Source organism: Typopeltis vanoorti, chromosome 1 (genome assembly GCF_054136105.1).
Source record: "Typopeltis vanoorti isolate ZY-2024b chromosome 1, IOZ_Tvanoo_1.0, whole genome shotgun sequence".
Lineage (NCBI taxonomy): Eukaryota > Metazoa > Arthropoda > Arachnida > Uropygi > Thelyphonidae > Typopeltis > Typopeltis vanoorti.
This window is the reverse complement of record NC_143549.1, coordinates 100085589-100105112: the sequence shown is the minus strand read 5'-3', so window position 1 is coordinate 100105112 and position 19524 is coordinate 100085589. Positions and strand designations below refer to the sequence as shown.

The following is a 19524-nucleotide window of genomic DNA, read 5'->3' as shown; positions in this document are numbered from 1 at the left end:
TGCACAGCATGAATATACACCCCTAGTGTGTGTGTCTCATACAACACACACACAAACACACACACTGAAGTGCCTTTCAATTAGGAAGTAGATGCTATGCAAATTCTGTACTGCAACTCCTGCATTTGTGTGCATGTGTGACTGAAACTGTGGTTATGCTTAGCTTATCAGCATTGGCTTCCCCAAGTATTCGCCATAAGAAGAATAATGGGAAAGGCACGGGATTTAGATACATTTGACAGAAGACAGATCGTAGGTGCCCATTGGATGGGTCACTCAATCTCTGAAATAGTTGATTAACTTGAATTTTCTTGTATGACAGTTTCAAGAGTTTTCCAGGAATATAATTTCGGCAAAAAAAAAAAACAAGCACTCAGACAAACCGCAAAGGGCAACCAGCCTTGAATGATCATGGGATTTGCCAACTGACTCACATCAAATAGACTGATAGAAGCTGGACATTATTTGAAATCACCTCCCATATGAACGAGGGTTCCAGTTGGAAAGTCAGTGCAAGGACTGTGCAATGCTCGCTTCACCGTCTCAGCTTCGGGATGACATACGAGTGTCCCACTTCTAACAGCATGACACCAAGCTGAACGCCTTGCTTGGGCTAAAGAACATTGAAACTGGATGATTGAAAATTGGTGACATGTAGCCTGGAGTGATGCATCACGATTTAAACTTGAGAGTTTAAATTGTAATACTAAACAGGACATTGCAACAATGAGCCACAATGACTGACATCTCAATGATATGTTAAACATCTGATATATGTTCATTCGATGTGTAACCATTATTATTTTAGAAATATCTCTGCTAATACCTTCCCCCACCCCTTTTTCTGTATTTGTATTTAATCCAAAGATAACATGACAAGATGTACAAAACTAATAATTAATATTTTTTTCTTTCTAATAAGTTATATGCTTGCAGAACAAAATAAGGCGTGATGCTGTATTCTAAGTGCTAACTCGAAACTTAAGAAACAAGATGCATTGTTTATATTTATGCCCTATTTACACCATATGCTTATAGCTTTTTGAACATCTTTTCTCTTATGGCACCTCTCATATGCCTTTTCTCGTTACCATCAATGTCCATGTAGCCCAAAGTCTGTCAGTGACTGATCCTTGTTTTAGCATTCTTTGCCATTTCTCTCTGTCCATTCCCAGGTTACTCAAATGCTACGACTCTTTTTGCACAACTCCTTCACATCATCTGCCCACTTTCACCTTGGCTGTCCTTGTCTGTTTATACTGTCCATTATACCTAACAACAAGGTTTTGATATTTCTACTGTTATCCATTCTGCAGATATGCCAGAAAGCTTTAGTTTCCTTTCAAATTATTTTCTGCATTAGATTCTATTTGCAGTTTAACTTTACTATACAGTTCTTCATTTGTTACCTTTTGCACACATCCAATTTGCAGTATCTTTCTGTAATATGTTCTTTCAAAAACCAATATTCATCTCATAGTCTTTGACAAAAGCCCATGTCTCACATCCATAGAGAAAGGGGAAAGTGAGAGTAGTGCTTGTGAATATGCTTGTTTCCATGAGGCTTGTTTTGTACAAAGGCTCACTGATTTACTTTTCTGTAATTTGTCCATTACCTGTAGGTCTACTTTTGCTTTTGTTACCTGCAATCCTATCTCAGTTTTACAGTATAAAGTGTGTGTGTGTCATGTTGCACCCTAGGTATACATGAAGTACCTAACCTTCTCCAGCTCATATCTGTTGATATTTATTACTATTATTATTATTATTTGTAATCTCCATGGAGTCAACTTCTGTTGACTCCATGGAGATTGGACGTGCACTATTGCAGAGAGTAAAAAAAAAGTGACTGTGTAGATGGGATGATCTCAAAGAGTGGAGAATTGTTATACTTGTATACTAATGTATGGAGTATCAGAAATAAAGGGGCTGAGTTTGTAGCACTGATTGAATCAGTATGCTCAAAGATAACTGGCATAGTAAAACTTGGTTGACTAGGGATGATATACTATCAGGACTTGAAACAGTAGGATATAGAATTTTACGAAAGGATAGGAAGATGAGGGGGGGGTACAGTTAAGTGGAAAATAGTAGTTCATGTGAAGATTTTGAAGCTGTTTGGTGTCAAGTTGAGATCAGTAGAACAGTATATTTAATAGGATGCTGTTATAGGCCAGGGAATGTGGACAGTATTAATTGTGATATGTTTAGACAAATTAGTTGGGCAATTAAAGGAAGATGATCCTAATGGGAGATTTTAATTATAGGAATGTGGACTGGAAAGAAGAGATAGTGTATAGTAACAAGGAGAGTGAATTTGCTGAGTTTCTGCAGGATAACTATCTAAAGCAGCATCTGATAGAAGCAACAAAGGTTTACTAGTGTTAGATTTGGTGATATCCTCACAGGATGTGGTTGTGAATGAGGTATCAACACTGCCACCTGTTGGTGAAAGTGATCATGAGATACTGGTTTGGAAGGTAGTCAACCAGGAAAAAGTTGTTATCGAGAAGGTCTGTATGTGAAACTGTAAGGTGGGTGATTATCAGAAGTTCTGTAGTCAACTAGCATCAATACGCTGGGTTGATGAATTGCATAGAAAAGATGTTGACAGTGCATGGGAAATGATAAGGCAGTATCTAACAAAAGCAATACATAACTGCATACCAAGAGTTAAGTGAATAAATAGATTAGGAGTGAGATGGATGAACGTTGAAATCAAGCAAGCAGTGTTACAAAAGAAGTTGTTATGAAGGAAGTACAAGACAGTTTGCAGTGAACAGATGCATGAAAAATATACAGTGCAGGACAGAAAAGTGGCATGCATGGTTAAAAAAGAAAAAGCAGAATATGAGAGGAGACTGGTCAGTCAGGTCAAAGCTAATCCAAGGGATTTTTTCTGACATGTGGCAAGAGAGAAAAAAATAATTATCTCAGGTTGATGCCGGTGGAATTTTTAACGAACACTTCGTCAGTGTATACGTAGTGGCATGAATGATGCTGTACAACATGTGGAAAGGAGGCAAGAATTAGGAGAATCAAGTGTTGCCTAAGTTACATATTAATAAGACTGTGGGAATGGATGACATATCATCATCATAATCAAATTCCTGACATTTACCTTCAAGGGGTATATACAGGATATGATAGTACTACATGAAAAAATTACATCATTACTAACTTCCTACCTACAATTTTCTGCCAAATCCATCTGTTACCTGTCAAAGCTACAACATTGTCAGATCTTATATTTATATATCTATCTTCTAAGGCACTTTTTACCGTATTAATCTACCTATATCTTGGTCTTCCTCAGGGTCTTTTTTCTGCCAACCTGGCAGAGAACACCTATTTGGCTAATCTTTCCTCGCCCATTCTGTTTAAGTGACCATATCACCTGAGATTAGCTCTGCTAACATATTCTTGGATGCTGATGATGTCAAGTTCTTTTCTAATATCCTCATTTTTAATATGATATTGCCATTGATGCCATCTGTTCATGTCCCTAATCTTTCTCAGGACTCTCATATCTGCGGTCTTTAGTCTTTGGTCAAGTGTTTTACTTCTGACCCAGTTCTCAGATCCATAAGTTAAAATTGGCTTGAACACTGTCTTGTATACATCTAATTTAGTGTTTTGACTAATTTCTCTCTTATTCCATATAAATTTATTCAGTTGACTTCCTACCATTGGCAACTCCCATCTGTTCACCCAAGGACAGAATCTCTTCTTTTATCACATCCAGGAGTCTATGAAGTGCCCTGTTCATATGATCAAGCTTACAATGGATAGATAGGAAGAACTGTAGACATCTGCCTCAGTGAACATAAAAAAATATATATATATATATCTGGCACTGTCATTATGGCAATTTGGGTCTAGCAGACTATGCCTTAGATACCCCTGCACACAGGATCAATTGGAACAAAACAAAAGTGTTACATAGAAGTTGTTATAAGTTAGAGAGATTGTTTTTGGAATCAACAGAAGCCTTGAAACATACTCCAAATCTCAACAAGTATTGCTGTATAAATTTACCAAAAATCTGGGAGACAGTCATTTTAAGATCTAATTAAAATTTTCTCTCTTTTTCTAACATAGATGGCACCTAATTAGGACTTGAGTTCCTGTTCCTGTCCTTTTGCATACTGTTTTTGTGCTCTGAAGATGTTTGATATAATACTAGTGAAATATCACCAAATAAGTTAATAAGTAGTAATTATTTTCTTATTAGTGTGTGTTCTCATGCCATTAAAAATAAATTAACACGTATGGCAAACACATAAGCCTTTCCATGCATTTCAGACTTTTCTTATTTCTTGCATCTTCTCTCCATGTGAATTTGTGCATATTTTTATGTTGAAATGGTATTAGTAATAACTAACCCATGTCCTGAACAGAAATCCAGCTGGCATTTATCATTATTATTAACTTTGCGCTTTCCTCCAAATTTTCCCAAAGCATTTCTATATGTCTGGTAATCATTTCTTACTCTGTTGTTAGATCTTCAAATAGGGCCAGCATTGAGCCAGCTGCCTTTTCTAATGCCTCAAAAAATTCCTCCATTTCTTCTTTCGTAGGACCTTCTGTGGAACCATGAGCACAAATGTCTCACTCTCCAGTTTCCCATTCTGATATTTGACCACATCACTCTACTTGATATTGCCTACCATCAATAGGATTCACCTCATTTAGTTGTGAAGACTGTATTTATTCCATCTTTTCCCTGATTGTTATTGTCTGAATATAACATTTTGTATTTGTTGCTAAGATATTTCTCACCTGTTTTTTTGTCCTCTTTGTTTCAGTCATGCCTATTATGTCAATCTGGTACTTATCTAATTCTTTTGCTAGTTCCGTTTCTTTTCTATTGATGCTTCTTATGTTGATAGTCCCAGTCTTTTACATTCCAAAATATGTTCACGACTGGGACTGTTGATGGTTCTTATGTTGATAGTCCCAGTCTTGAACATGTTCTGGGATTTGTTCCAGTAGCTGACTTTTCACTGTTCTCCATGGTTCCCTGATGGGAAAAAATGCAGCATTTGTTTAACCACGTGATGCCCCAGTTAGCTTGAAATTCTGTCATGTTGTACCATCAATTTACATTATGGTTTAAGCCAATAAGAATACAATTTGATCAGTTAAATTCCAAATTGCCAGTCCATGTCCATTCATTCATTATCCAGATGGGTACCTAACAGAGTGCACCACAAGAAGGTGAGGATTGAACATTAGGTCAGAAGTCCCAGTCGGTTCTCCGCATTCCTTAAAAGGCTACATAGAGGTCTCCTCCCAGTTATATAGCTTTATCCCTTAAGCACTCTTATCCCATGCAATCAATAGTTCCAGCATTCTTCAGATTCCCTCCATTATATTTTTATTTAAGTTAAAGTATATGCAACAAAAAATTAGGTTTGAAAGAACACCTCTTAATGCTAAACATCTGCTGGCAATATGTTGATAACATTATTATATAATATGGCACTTTTTTTAATGGAAAAGTTTCTTTCTCATTTGAATTCCAGTACCTGAAACTAAAATTTTCCACAGGTTGAAAAAGAAAGCACTCTATTGCCTTGGTCAAAAAAAAATTTTTTTTAAATATTACAAGAAACAAAACTCATTTCAAGAAACCAACTCAGATGCTATCTCCTACCACTACTTCGCATTAAAAAGCAAGTGCGATGAAGATAAACAACATGTAAAAACTAAGTCAACTTGGTCAGTAATTACTATGAAATGGCTATGCTATATAAAAATAAAATACAATTACCTCAGAAAATTGTTTAATCTCCTACCTTGGTCACATCGTCATTCGTACAAAGGAGCTGTGGTACTTTGTTAAACCAAATTGTAAAACTACAATGAAAGGGTACCTTAACACTGATCTAGAAGCTACAGATATTATGTATTATGCTCATCATATGTAATGTTATGTATGTGATACTGAAAAAAATACCTTGGGAGTATGCAAACTGAAAGTTTTGAGGAGGGGGTGGGGAATTTTAAAACACAGAAATTTGTGTTTTAAAGTCATCAACCATACCTAGGTTTACAGAATGGGTTGCAGAAGATATCTGCATCCTTCATAAATGGAGATTTGTGCTATGAGGAGTTCAGTCTATGCACATGATCTCACATGACATCTTAAATCAGGATCAGGTATCATGCTATTTGTAAATCCCTGATAAAATACTCTGAAGTTACCAGTAATCCAACTGCTTTGTTCATGCTAATAATGCATAATACATTAGTATGGGAAATATTTTTGCCAAGAAGATAAAAACAAGTGTTTTTTCCTCAGGTCTGGTATGTCTTTTTTTTAGTATTTGTTCATTGTAGCCCTGATGATACTGTAAAAAATAACTTTAGAAATATAACTATTGCTGACATTCTTTATGCTGGAAAGATGGATGTTTTTGATAGGTTACTTTCATGCTCTGCCCCATGATAGTCTTTGACCACTGGTGTCGAGCATCTTTGACCATCTAGCCACTGAAAATAAAACCTTAATAGAATCATAATTTGTTAAATAAACAGATTTTAATCTCCTTGGTTGAGAGAAAACTTTTAGTGTTATGATTTAACAACACTGATATATATATATTTTTTATATAGTGAAAATTTTTTTATATATACATAGTTATGGTAACATTGATATTATGTAGCATTTCCATTAAGATTATTTTAAAATGTGTTCATGTGCACTGTTTTAATTACCAAGAAAACAAGAATGTAATTATTAAAAATCATTAGCTTGTTCTGCCAGGAATGTTTTCCTGTAGCATATTTTTTAATGATTGCATATTTAGAATATTGTGTGAATTTTGAAACAGAACTATTCAGTTTATATTTTTAAAACTTAGGGTATTTTGAGTAATTCATGATTTGCATTGAGAGTTTGTTTATTTGTTTATTTATTATTATAATTTTTCTTCATAGTGTAGTTCCAATGATGGAGGTTGCTGATACCACTATTATTGCTGATGTCACTATCCCTAAATATGGTTCCTATCAGCTTTTAAATAATGGGGAGGAAACTTTTAGACAAAAACTGGTAAGTATTTTATAAGATATATAAATTTTTAGCATTTCTTGGTTCCTTTCAGAAAATAGTGACTATTATAAATGGATCAGTTCTTAAGCTTATTCATAATTTAAATTAGACATTATTTATTTTTAGCTGCGAAATATCAGAACAATCAACACCATTTCTTAATAAATCTTTGTTCATAATTTTCCTTTTTTAAAAGAATTAAATATGCAGTGACTTTCCAATACTCTCTCTCAAAAAAAAAAAAAAAATCTTGATGCTGTTGAGAGGACACTTAAGTTAATTAGTAACTCCCTTCTCTCACATACTCCAATCATTATCTCATAGATGTACTACATGGTTTCCAAAAGGTGCCAATTTGTATAACTGATGATTTTGAGTAGAAAGTGGGTACACATTCAAATTTTCAAAATGTGCACAAATCATGTGGTAGCACTTCACAGGATAAAAGGCAGAAGGCTGCACGAAGTGAATTGTGCTTGAAGGAAGCTCTTTTCATGAAGGAATAAAGTAGCAAACTTGGGTGGCTTGTAGTGTCACAAAGACATCATCCAGATTATTTCACAGGGGTAAAAGAATTACTGGAAAGCTTGAAGGCTGCAGAATTATTGATATTGCCAGAAAGTTTGGAATCTCACATAGTGTTGTATCCAAGCTCTGGGCAGCATTTAAAAACCAATGAAATGTGTTCCAAACGTTTGCTAAGAGGTCACCCTTGCTCTACCATGGAGCACGAAGACAGATTTTTGGTTATAACAGCAAAATGTAATTGACACATCACGACAGGTCAGCCTGCAAGTTGGCTCCATTTAAGCACAGGTATGTGGATTTTTTGACAAGCTGTGATAAGATGCCTGCAACAAGTAGGCCTCTATGCCTGAAGTCTGCATTCATTTATCTACAGCTCGTTGTAGAGCACGTTTTCAGTGGTGTTGTATCCATAAAAATCGAACAAGATACCAGTGGACTAATGCACTCTTTACAGATGAGTTGTTTTAGTCTTTCCTCTGATTTTAGATGACACTTGATCTGTTGTGAAATTGGTACTGCTCCCATCGTGAGAATGTTCTTGAAAGGGTTAGATATGGTAGTCTGGGATCATGGTGTGGGGAGGCATTATGCTTAACAAATGCACTGAGCTTCAAACTAGAAAAAAAGGGACTATGACTGGTGAATGATATTGCAACAAAGTTCTTCGTCATGTTTGATTGTTCAGTGGTGCAGTAAGTGAAGAATTAATTTTTATGGATAACAGTGCCACACCACATTATACACAAGCAGTGGAGATGCTTCTGGAGACCGAAGATATTAATAAAATCGAGTAGCCAGTTTGCTACCCAGATCTCAACCCCCCCCCCCCCCCACACACACACACACGCAGAATACATTTGGTATGCAATAGGGAGATACATTGCTTCTTGAAATACTCCTCCAGAAAACAAAGAAAGCCTTATCCTTGTTCTGAAGGAGGAATGGATCAGTTTGCCTCAAGAACTTATGAATCACTTGGTGTTAAGCATGGTATAACATTATGAGAGTTACATTTAGTTCAGGGTGGACATATTCCATACTGGAATGCCTCTTAGCATTGTTTTCTGTAAACACTGTACGTTAATTCCTTAACTATGTCCTTAGGAAATGTGTAACTTTTGTATAAAAAAAAAAAAAAAAAAAAAAAGCAATTTAATTTGTACAAAATTTAACACATTTTTTTGTGTAATATAATTAGTATGGTGGCAGTAATTTTATCTGTATGTGAAAATTTTTTCATAAAAATGTAGTTTATCCTTAGTTTTTGGACACCAGTGTATATTTCTGCTATGTATCTCTTCTGCAGATGTTTTTTTGTAAATGCCACTCACCAGACTGGCTAATACATTCCTTCACTTTGTCTCAAACACATGAGCAACTGCTACTTAACATCCATTCACTGTCCAGCTTCAGACCCATGAAACTAGCTTCTCTTCATCCTTTTTCATACCTTCTATCTGTGTGCTCTGAAACAGTTTTCCACCAAGGACTATAAACAGCAGTTGTTCAATAATAATAGTAATAATAATATATATACAAGGGGGATCCCCCCCCCGCCAGTTTCCAGCTGGTAGGCCAGTTCTTTATGAGCTTCACTTTATTTATTCAAAATCACAAAATGAAAATAAAATATTTACCTATATAATCAGTCACATGTGCGTTATACTAATTTTCAGTGATGAATACTAACACGTACTGTTCTAATGGTTGACAATGAGTTTGATTGTTGTAATCCTGAAAAAACGATATATCATATATATTTTTAAACAAAATAACAAATTGTTGTCTCATGAAGGCAAACACATTGTTGGACGTTTCAAAAAAATGAAGACTTTACATAAAAACGTTACAAATTTCGGCTTATCTTTTTATATTATATAGAGATTTTCATTATATGGTACTCTTAGGACCATAGCGGGTAAATTTCCTTTAGAATCATATTAGCTATAACTGGCCAGAACATTTTGTAATTTGTGATTACTAGAGTTATCTCCATATTTAACTGATATTCCCACATTTGAAAAGAATCCTGTCACTACATAAAAAAACATCAAACTGCATCATCAATCATTTGATAAATGATCATGGAAATAATCATTCCTTATAGGAAAGGATATATTGCTGACCATAAATCATATTTGTAATGTTCTTATAATGACAGTGTGCTGCATTTTGCATGCATTAACAACAGACTGAGTATTCTTCATGTGTTGAAAACATATTGATGGGTCTTTCATCTCCACACTGCATTCCCTTCTCTGTAATTAACTTCTGACATCATCATCAAACCATAATAATAATAATAAAAAAAAGCTTAAAAAATAACAAACCATCCATGAGATTATGCATTTATTGGAAAGATGTCAATATCTCCAAAATATCTGAAAATAAAAATAGAACTTGTTACTACAAGAAAATATCAGAACCAAAGAAATTTAGAATTTACCAAAAATAGAAGTAAATAGAATGGGAGAATATATGCAACATAATAAAGAAAGCAGCCTAGAAAACAAAAGAGGGGAAAAAATGAGTTGACTGTGAATCTCTACTTTGCTATGAGTAACATGGATTTACTAAGGGCAGGTCATTCTGTAACAATATTACCATTGAACTAGACAAGGGGAATGGATACACCATGATACTTTTGGATTTTGCTAAAGATTTTGACAGAATACAGCATGGTAGACACATAAATTGAAGAATATGGGTTTGTGTTATAGAATATTAGCATGGATAAGAGGATGGCTAACTGACATATATCAAAAAGTGGCATATAGGGGAATGTGAGTCTGCAAGATTTAAGGTAACTAATAGTGTACCACAAGGATCAGTCCTTGGTCCACTGTTATTCAATATGCACATTAATGATATTGGGAAGGATTTGACTGGCTACTTACACCTATTTGCTGATGATGATGATGCAAAGATAGATAGGGTGATCAAAAATGTTTCTGATATGCAGCGCTAGCAGAATGATTTGAATGGGCTAGAATTTTGAGCATGGGAAAATGGATGTAAGTTCAATGTCAGTAAATGTAAAGTCATTTACTTTGCATGATTGGATATCCAATGTCGTATTGTATTGCTGGGATGAGGCTAGAAGAAACTAATGCGGCTAGAGATCTTGGAGCATTAGTAGATAGGAAGTTGAAGGGGCCATGTAGGAAAGATTGCAAACACAACTAAAAAGTTAATTGCAGTGCTTACTGAAACAAACATTCCCATGTAAAGATAAGAATGTCATTTTACCTCTTTACAGGGCCTTGACATCTGCTACTAGACGATATCGGTCTCAAACGTTTATGAACATTGTCTCGAACTGAACTTCCACTGATACTGTCGCTATTGTCACTTGACAAGTCAAAAATGCCAACACTTCGATGATATAAATTTGTCTCGCTGTTTTTATCCAAACTGTCCTCTCCACTTTCAATATCACTTTCGGCTAACATATTATAAATATTTATTATTATTATTATTGTTGTTCTGGGCAACTCCAAGGAGTCGACAGACTCATCGAGGGAGGCCCTAACATCATGTCAAGAACAACTATTCGACATTGACACAGTATCTATCATACCTTGTCTTGAACTCATTCACAGTTGTAGCACCCACAACATACACTGGAAGCTTATTCCACTCATTCACCACTCTCCAAGTAAAAAACCTACCTGTAACACCCTTGTCAACCACGCTCTTGCCCAGCTTCCATGCATGGCCCTTAGTCCTCCCACCATCAGTCATATTTTCAAAAATATCTTCTGGATCAATCTTATAGAAACCCTTCAGTAATTTGAATGTCTCACTCATATCACTCCTCCTTCGCCTATCGTCCAATCTCTGCAACCCACAAATCTTCAACCTATTCTCATAAGGTTCATTCCACAGACCTACTATCATCTTGGTCACTCGTCTCTGGATCCTCTCCACTTCCTCCCCATCACGAAGAAACCCTGGTGCCCATAACTGGGCACAGTAGTCCAGATGGGGTCTTATCAAGGCTCAATACAAAGGAACAACAACTTGTTTGTGTCTGCATGTTAAAGTATTTTTCAGGAGCCAAGTGATTTGATGAACTGATTTAGTCACTTTTGCAATGTGCCCCTAAACTTCAATTCCCTATCCACCAACACTCCCAAATCCCTGGCCTCATCAATCTCTTGGCGTACGGTTCCACCAATGCGTTATACTGCTGCTATTCTTTTCACCCCAAAGTGCATAACCTTACACTTTGCCACATTAAATTGACATCCATTTTTCCTAGCCCAGTCCTCCAAACTTACCAAATCATCCTGTAAAATTTTGACATCCTGTGCACTCACAATTGCTCTACCCAACTTTGCATCATCAGCAAACAAGTGAACACTTCCTCTCAAATCCTTTCCTATATCATTGATGAACAAATTGAAAAGCAGTGGTCCACGAACAGAGCTCTGCGGCACACCACTAGTCACAAGCCGTCTTTTAGACTCCACTCCTGGATAAACCACTCTCTGGTATCTCTCCTTCAACCAACCTCCTGTCCATCTCACCAACCCTATATCTATCCCCCGTCTGCTCCAGTTTACTGATTAGGGTTCCATGCGGTATCCTGCCAAAGGCCTTGGCAAGGTCCAGTAGTATCACTGTAAACCCATTACCCCTATCCAGTTCAGCCGTCACTGTGTTATAAAACGTGAGCAAGTTACTGAGGCATGATCTAGCCTTCACAAAACCATGTTGCTCCCCATACAATATCCCATTTTCATCTATCCAATCCTGTATTCTTTTCTTGACTAATTTCTCTAGACCTTGACAATGATTCCTGATATGCTAATCGGTCGGTAATTTACAACAGCAGTCTTGGAACCACCTTTATGCAGTGGAACTATTTTCCCCTCTTTCCACCCCCTCGGGACTAACCCAGACCCGAGACTCAAATTAAACGAAATGGTCAAGGGTACTGACAATTCTTTAGCTGCTTCTCGTACGACACAAGCTGGTATATCATCCAATCCCACAGATGTATTAACATTGAGGTTATGCAATAGACTACTCACCTCCACTTCATTCACTACAATTCCCGTATAATCTACTGGTTTATTGGTTTCTGCAATGTCACCACCTGGATGATATATACTTGCAAAGTGCTCACTCAGTAACTCGACTATATCAACTGATTCAGTTACCTCCCTACCATCGGCATTCTTTAAAATCATTCTGCCATGTACATTTTTCCTTTTACTTGCTACATATCTAAAAAACTGTTTAGGATTCTCTTTAGCTTGCATGGCCAATGTTCTTTCGTAATCCTTTTTTGCTTTTCTTACCACACTCGTTACCCTTCTGGCCTGCACTTTATACCATTCATGTGCCTGCCTGTCACCTTTCTCCTTAAATTCCCTCCATAGTTGTTTCTTTTTTTGCAGCTCAAGCTTAATGGTGTTATTCATCCATTTAACCCCCTACTTGATTTATTATTCGGACTCTAGATATACAGTCTGCCATTGCTTCATGCAAACACTTCTTAACTGCCTTCCATGCACTATCAACTTCTAGTCCTTGCAGTTGTACATGCCATGGCACTGAACCAATCAAACTCCTAAGCTTGTCATACTTTCCAGCCCGATAATTCCACATGTACCCTGTCTTAATTGAAAATTCTACCTTTAGCCACCTCCTAAGTCAAGACCCTATGATCACTCTCACCAATTGGTGGCAATGTGGTCATATTTGTTACAGCCAAATTCTCAGATGTAATTACTAGGTCAAGCACTCTCTGACCTCCTAGTATTTTCCATTACATGCTGTCGCAGATAGTTATCCCATAAAATTCATTTCCTTCCTACCATGAGTCCTCTCCTCACTCCAATCAATGTGACCATAGTTGAAATCTCCCATAATAATCACCCTCCTTCCACTCATTTCTTCTATTTGCTTGTGCATACTGTCACCACCATCTTTTCCATCACCTGGTCTATAGCAGCACCCAATTTATATTTAGTTCTGCTAGCCACAATCTCACACCAAATGGCCTCAAATGTGCTCTTTTTGCTATCCTGCAATTCACCTTCTATTCTCCTTGGCTGTAGCTCATCAGCTATCATCAACAATACTCCTCTCCGCATTTTATTCTCCCTGTCATTCCTGAACACACTATACCCATCACATTCAATTCCACTAGCTATATCATCTACGGTCAGCCATGATTCACTAATACCAATAACCTGTGGTCTGGAAGTGCCAACCATGGCCAAAAACTCTTCCTTCTTGTTCCTAATACTCCTAGCATTAGTGTAATTAACCCCAACCCTACCTTGATGCCTTATATTAACTATCCTACCCTGATTTGTTGTCCTTATTCGCTCGGGCAATTTATATTCATTCATACATTCAACTGCCTCCCTAAGGACTGTATATCTACCCCCCCCCCCCTTAATAAATCTAGTTTCCCTGAATTTGCACATCCACTACATTCAGCAACACTTTCTCAAGTATCCTTACACCGTAACTATTCAAATGCAAGCCATCCATCTTATATAGATCCTTTCGCCCATCAAACTCACTCCATACATCCACAAATTCCACACCACTCGTCATACATAACCCACGCATAAAGTCATTCGCAATTATGGCCCTCCTTTTAAACATTTCACTGTCATACCATGGCAAAAGACTAATCATTCTAACTCTCTCACGCTTTTCTTTTGCTACCTCAAACAATTCATTCAGGTCATCTATCATTTCTATTTTATCTTCTTTCAAATCATTCTTACCTGCGACAACAATCATTTGTTTCGCCCTTTCCTTTTGCTCTCTAATAGACTCAGTTACATCCTTTATGGTCGTACCTGGTTGGTACGATTTTGTCAAATCCTCTACTAACACACCTTGTACTAACGAGTCTCCACACAGCACTCTATCCTTCATTTTGTTCATGTTCACACTCATACGCCTATTTTTCCTGTCATACTTTTTATTATTGGCTGGTTCATTCAGTCGACTTTTGCTCATATGCTCTAGCTGCTGTTTTGCCCTTTGTATTGCACCATTCAACAATGCAATCTCACTCATTGCATGTATCCCATCTTTTTTATTCACTGTAAAACCATTAATACTATCATTTATCCAATCAGTTAGCCAATGCAAGTGATCCTAGTACATAGTACAATACCGGGCAACTCGTTGCAAAGGTGAGGGAAGTTCAGATCGCTATTCTTAGGTATTTTCCATAATGTAAAAACACATTTCCTAGGAAATGTATGCTGTTATTACATTATGGAGGGAGGTCACTACCCAGACCGGTTTCAGCCTTTTTTGAGGCTTCATCAGTGAGTAACTAGACCTAATACCAAAGTGTATAGCGAAAAGAACTTATGTACTCTGCGAACGAGTTTTCCAAACAGGTGCAACCATTAAGTTACTTAAGTATAAAGAGCTAATAAGCTTCATTTCGGCAATGAAAACATTACTTAAATTAAGGGGATATTAAATCCCACATAGTTTTAAAACCGAATAAGAAACTCAAAAATTGGAATCAGAGAGGTTCTTGCCGAATATAGTAAACTATAAAGTATCGGCGACACTAGCGTTAGCCAATGCAAGTGATCCTAGTACGTAGTACAATACCGGGCAACTTATAGTTTACTATATTCGGCAAGAAACTCTCTGATTCCAATCTTTGAGTTTCTTATTCGGTTTTAAAACTATGTGGGATTTAATATCCCCTTAATTTAAGTAATGTTTTCATTGCCGAAATGAAGCTTATTAGCTCTTTATACTTAAGCTAATTTAGAGTTTTGACTAATTTCTTTCTTATTCCATATAAATTTATTCAGCTGATTTCCTACCATACCATCTTTACTAATTCTGTTGTCTATTTCCTTATTTCATTTGCCATCTTCACTAAAAATTGTGCCTAAATAGCTGAAATGCTTTTCTTCATAGGTTTACCATTCAGGAATTTGGTTGATGCTTTCAGTGTTTCTACTTATTTCCATTACATTTTTCTTTTTATTGCTGATTTTCATACCTAATTTATTGCAGACTTTAGGAGTATAATATTTGCATAAAATAAAGAAGTTACTCCAGACATCTAGAATATCTTTATCCTCAATTTTCATGTCACCTTTTTAGCAGATTCCTTTTACAGTACACTTCCTTTATTTCTTATTAGTGTATCTGTTACTGCTAAAGTGCAGAAATCAGTTATTCTACAGGTTACCTAGGTATTGTGCAGATTAACTAGGGGCGATCCGTTAACGTGCGGAAAATTGTTCCAGCAAAGATCTCAAAATAAGATCTTTGCTGGAACAACAGCAATGTTTCTGTATGCTTAACATAATGTTATTTATTTATTTTTCGATATCTAAAGAATCAAGTTAATACAATCAACAAAATCAACAAATTAGTTGATAGAATCAATCAATCAATTAAAAAGCTATAATACAAAGAAACAAACGGTTTAAAATATTATTACAATTAAGGAAATGAATTTGCAAAACATATGATAAAATTATGTTTACTTATTAAAAAACCAAACTAAAAGTGGAGGGAGAGGGGGGGGGGAAGGAGTAGGGAAAGGAAATGAAAGAAACAAACTTTTGAACTTTAACGATACAGAATCCATTAATGTATACATTACCTAGGTAAAATGCGGAAAACTCTTGATTCCACACTTTAACGGAGCAAATCAATTAATCTGCAGATTAGCTAGGTAATGTGCACATTAACGGCTTTCGAGCTTTAGCGGTAACATATCTATTCTCCGGCCAAGAGGTCGCACATTCGAATCCTGCCAAGGGCATTAATTTTTGTGATTGTCCAATAACCAGTACCATATTTACTGCTGTGACCTGTGTCCTGGCATAGTATGGCATGTGATGTCTTTGCACTATAAAAAAAATCAAATCCATTTCTTAGCTTTTTTAATAGTCCCCAGATTATTTTGCCACCTTCCTGATATTTATTTTGTGTTCTTACAAAAGTCTTTCCATTACTGGTTTAACTAGTTTTACACAGTGCTTCACTTTCTTACATTTTTCTGTGTATTCTCTAAGAGCACAAGCTGGCTTACTTGTCAGAAATTTTTGATATACTTTCTTCTTTTCCTTGATAGCCTCTTTAATCCTGTCTTATAGATAACCTCACCAAATGCTTATCTGGCTGCATCAGTCAATGTTTTCTTCAGGGTTTGCCACTAATCTCCATGGTTTGGTTCATGTTTTCAAAACTAATTTTTTCTTGAAAAAATTAGTTTTGAAATCTACAGTTCACCTTTGAAAGCTTCTCAACTTTGATTTGTTTTAAAACTTTCTTACATGCTCTTGTTTTCGATATGAAATTCATTCTATCCTGCTGAATGGTGATCACTTTGAATTTTAAATCCTCTGAATAATCTTGTGTCCCTAACCAGTGAGAAAACATCACTATCAACAATGATATAATCAGTGAGTTTTTTTGTTATTTCTTGCATCTTTTCTTCCTGTGAGTTTGTGCACATGTATATATTGGAGCATAGTGTTAGTAATAACTAATCCATATACTGTTGTTATTATTGATGACAACACAAAATGATAAGAAAATATTATTTATTAACTTATTTGTTGATATTTCACAAAAACAGTTTCTCACAGTATGTGAAACAGCAATATCCTGAACAGAAATCCAGCAGGCACTGACTGCTTATTATTAGCTTTGCTCTTTTCTCCAAATTTTCTCAAAACATTTTTATGTCTGGTAATCATTTCCTACTCTGCTGTTTAGCTCTCCAAGGACCATATTTTCTTTTTTCATTTTGGTAGCTGTCTTCTAATGTCTTGAAAAATTCCTCCATTTCTTCCTTAGTATTATCTTCTGTGGGACTATAGGCAGAAATAAGTTGGTCCAGTTTCCCAATCTGATATTTGCCCACTTCACTTTACTTGATATTGCCTGTCATTCAAGAAGATTATCCTCATATTTACTGTTGAATACCATAGCTACTCCTTTTCCCTGATTGTTATTGCCCGAATATAACATCTTGTATTTGTTGCTTAGAAACATCTCACCTGTTTTTGTCTTTGTTTCTGCCACTCCTATTATGTTGATCTTTTAGTTATTCATTTCTTCTACTAGTTCTTTCTTTTCTATTGATGCTTCTTATGTTGATGCCAGTCTTGAACTCTGCTGATGTTGAGTTTGGATATGTTTCAGTAGCTGACTTTGCACTGGTTCCCTGATGAAAACTACAGGGGCCTTTAACTGGGCAGCATCCTGTGAATCATATTCTTCCATGATTTTAGCCAATAAGAATACAGTTTGGTCAGCTAAATCCCAAATGGCCAACCCATTCTAGTTCATTTGGTATCCAGATAGATACCTGACAGGGTTCAACACAAGAGGGTGAGGATTGGGCATTAGGTCAGAATCTCCAATGAGTTCTCTGCATTCATTAAAAGGCTACATGGAGATCTCCCGGCTATACGGCTTTGACCCTTAAGCATCTCATTCAACAAGATAATAGTTTTGATATCTTGATTATAATATAAGCAACATTTGAAAAAACAGATCCAAAGCATAAAATTAATAAACTCACCAAAATTATTGGCATAATTATTAATGATAGCTTTAAACCAAATATAAATATAGCAAAGAAGAGTACACTGAGGTGTACTCTTCTTTGTTATATTTATATAAATCTCTTCATGTTATATAGGAGTGAAACATAGACAAAAAATAAATAAATAAACAGACTAAATCAGCTGACATAAATTTTTTTTTTAAAAAAAGCAAGTTCCAGTAAGCTATATAAGAAACACAAATTTTACAAGGACTATGGTCATTTAATAAATTAATGAAGAGCCTGTGTAGCTCAGTGGAAGTGTTGTCCATAGCACTAGACACCAAAAGAAAGAGTATCCTAAGTTTGATTTTAGTCACTAAGTAGAAGAGCATTTCTAAGCCTTTTTTTCCATACCTCTCCTTGAACCCATTAATAGACAAAGATTGCCAGATTCACAACTGAATCTGGCAACCGATGCCACTCATTCATAATTCTCCAAGCAAAAAAAATAGTTCTCATACCCCTACTACCCACACCATTATTTAACTTCCAGATTCCTCAGTTAGTTGATCTCTGGCACAATCAAGCAGGTTTTTCATCCCTAAACTCAAGAAAATCAACCGTATAATCCGCACTATTTCAGACAGTAAATATAGAGTTAGGATTAGGGAAAACAAGATGGGAGCACTTGTCAGCTGCCTCTCTTCACTGAATGCTGTGTATAATTAGTGATATTCTTGGGCAAGCTATCTCTGATTGGCTACCTGTGGAGATTATTATTTTTGTACGGGCACCTCTATGGAGTCAGAAGACTCATCAGAGGAGACCAAACTATCCACACAATCTATCATGCCTTTCTTTGAAATGATTAACAGATAAAGCACTCACAACTGACTCTGGCAACCCATTCCACTCATTCACAACTCTCCAAGCTAAAAATTAGTTCTCATGCTCCTACTAACCACACCATTATTTAACTTCTAGGGATTGACCCCTTGTTCTAGCCCCTCTAGCCAAGTGTTGAAACATTTCCACAACTTAAATGTTTCTATCATATCCCCTCTTTTTCTCCTATCAACAAATTGCTGCAATCCACACAATTTCAATCTATCAGGTAACCAAAAATGTTTGTGTGGTTTTTCATAATAAAAATTAAAATAAGCACCTTCACAATCTACAACTATTTCCCAATGAGATGCAAGTTTGTAAATTCTACTTTTATAAAACTTTTTGTCTTTAGAAGTAATAAACCTAGCAACCTCCACTTCAATATCTGTTTTATTGTGGAACTGTCTGTTTCACGTACGATTGTCTAGTGAGAAATGTCAGGAGAATATGGAGAATGAAGAAGTATCTCCCATCTTAAAGAAAATCTCCTCATGGGTAGGTTTTGCATTGTCCTGAAAGAATAGCA

The 19524-nt window shown here is 36.0% G+C and overlaps 1 protein-coding gene across 5 annotated transcripts in view; it reads left to right on the top strand.

Annotated features, from left to right (window-relative positions):
* LOC150110252 (uncharacterized) overlaps positions 1-19524 on the top strand; it is a 262473-nt gene that overhangs the window by 153647 nt on the left and 89302 nt on the right. For 4 of the 5 annotated variants that reach the window (XM_090398609.1, XM_090398607.1, XM_090398606.1 and 1 more), the window contains one exon: positions 6946-7060. The gene's annotated coding sequence lies outside the window, so the exon portion shown is untranslated. The remainder of the gene's footprint in view (positions 1-6945; positions 7061-19524) is intronic. The other variant, XM_090398610.1, reaches the window with a different exon arrangement.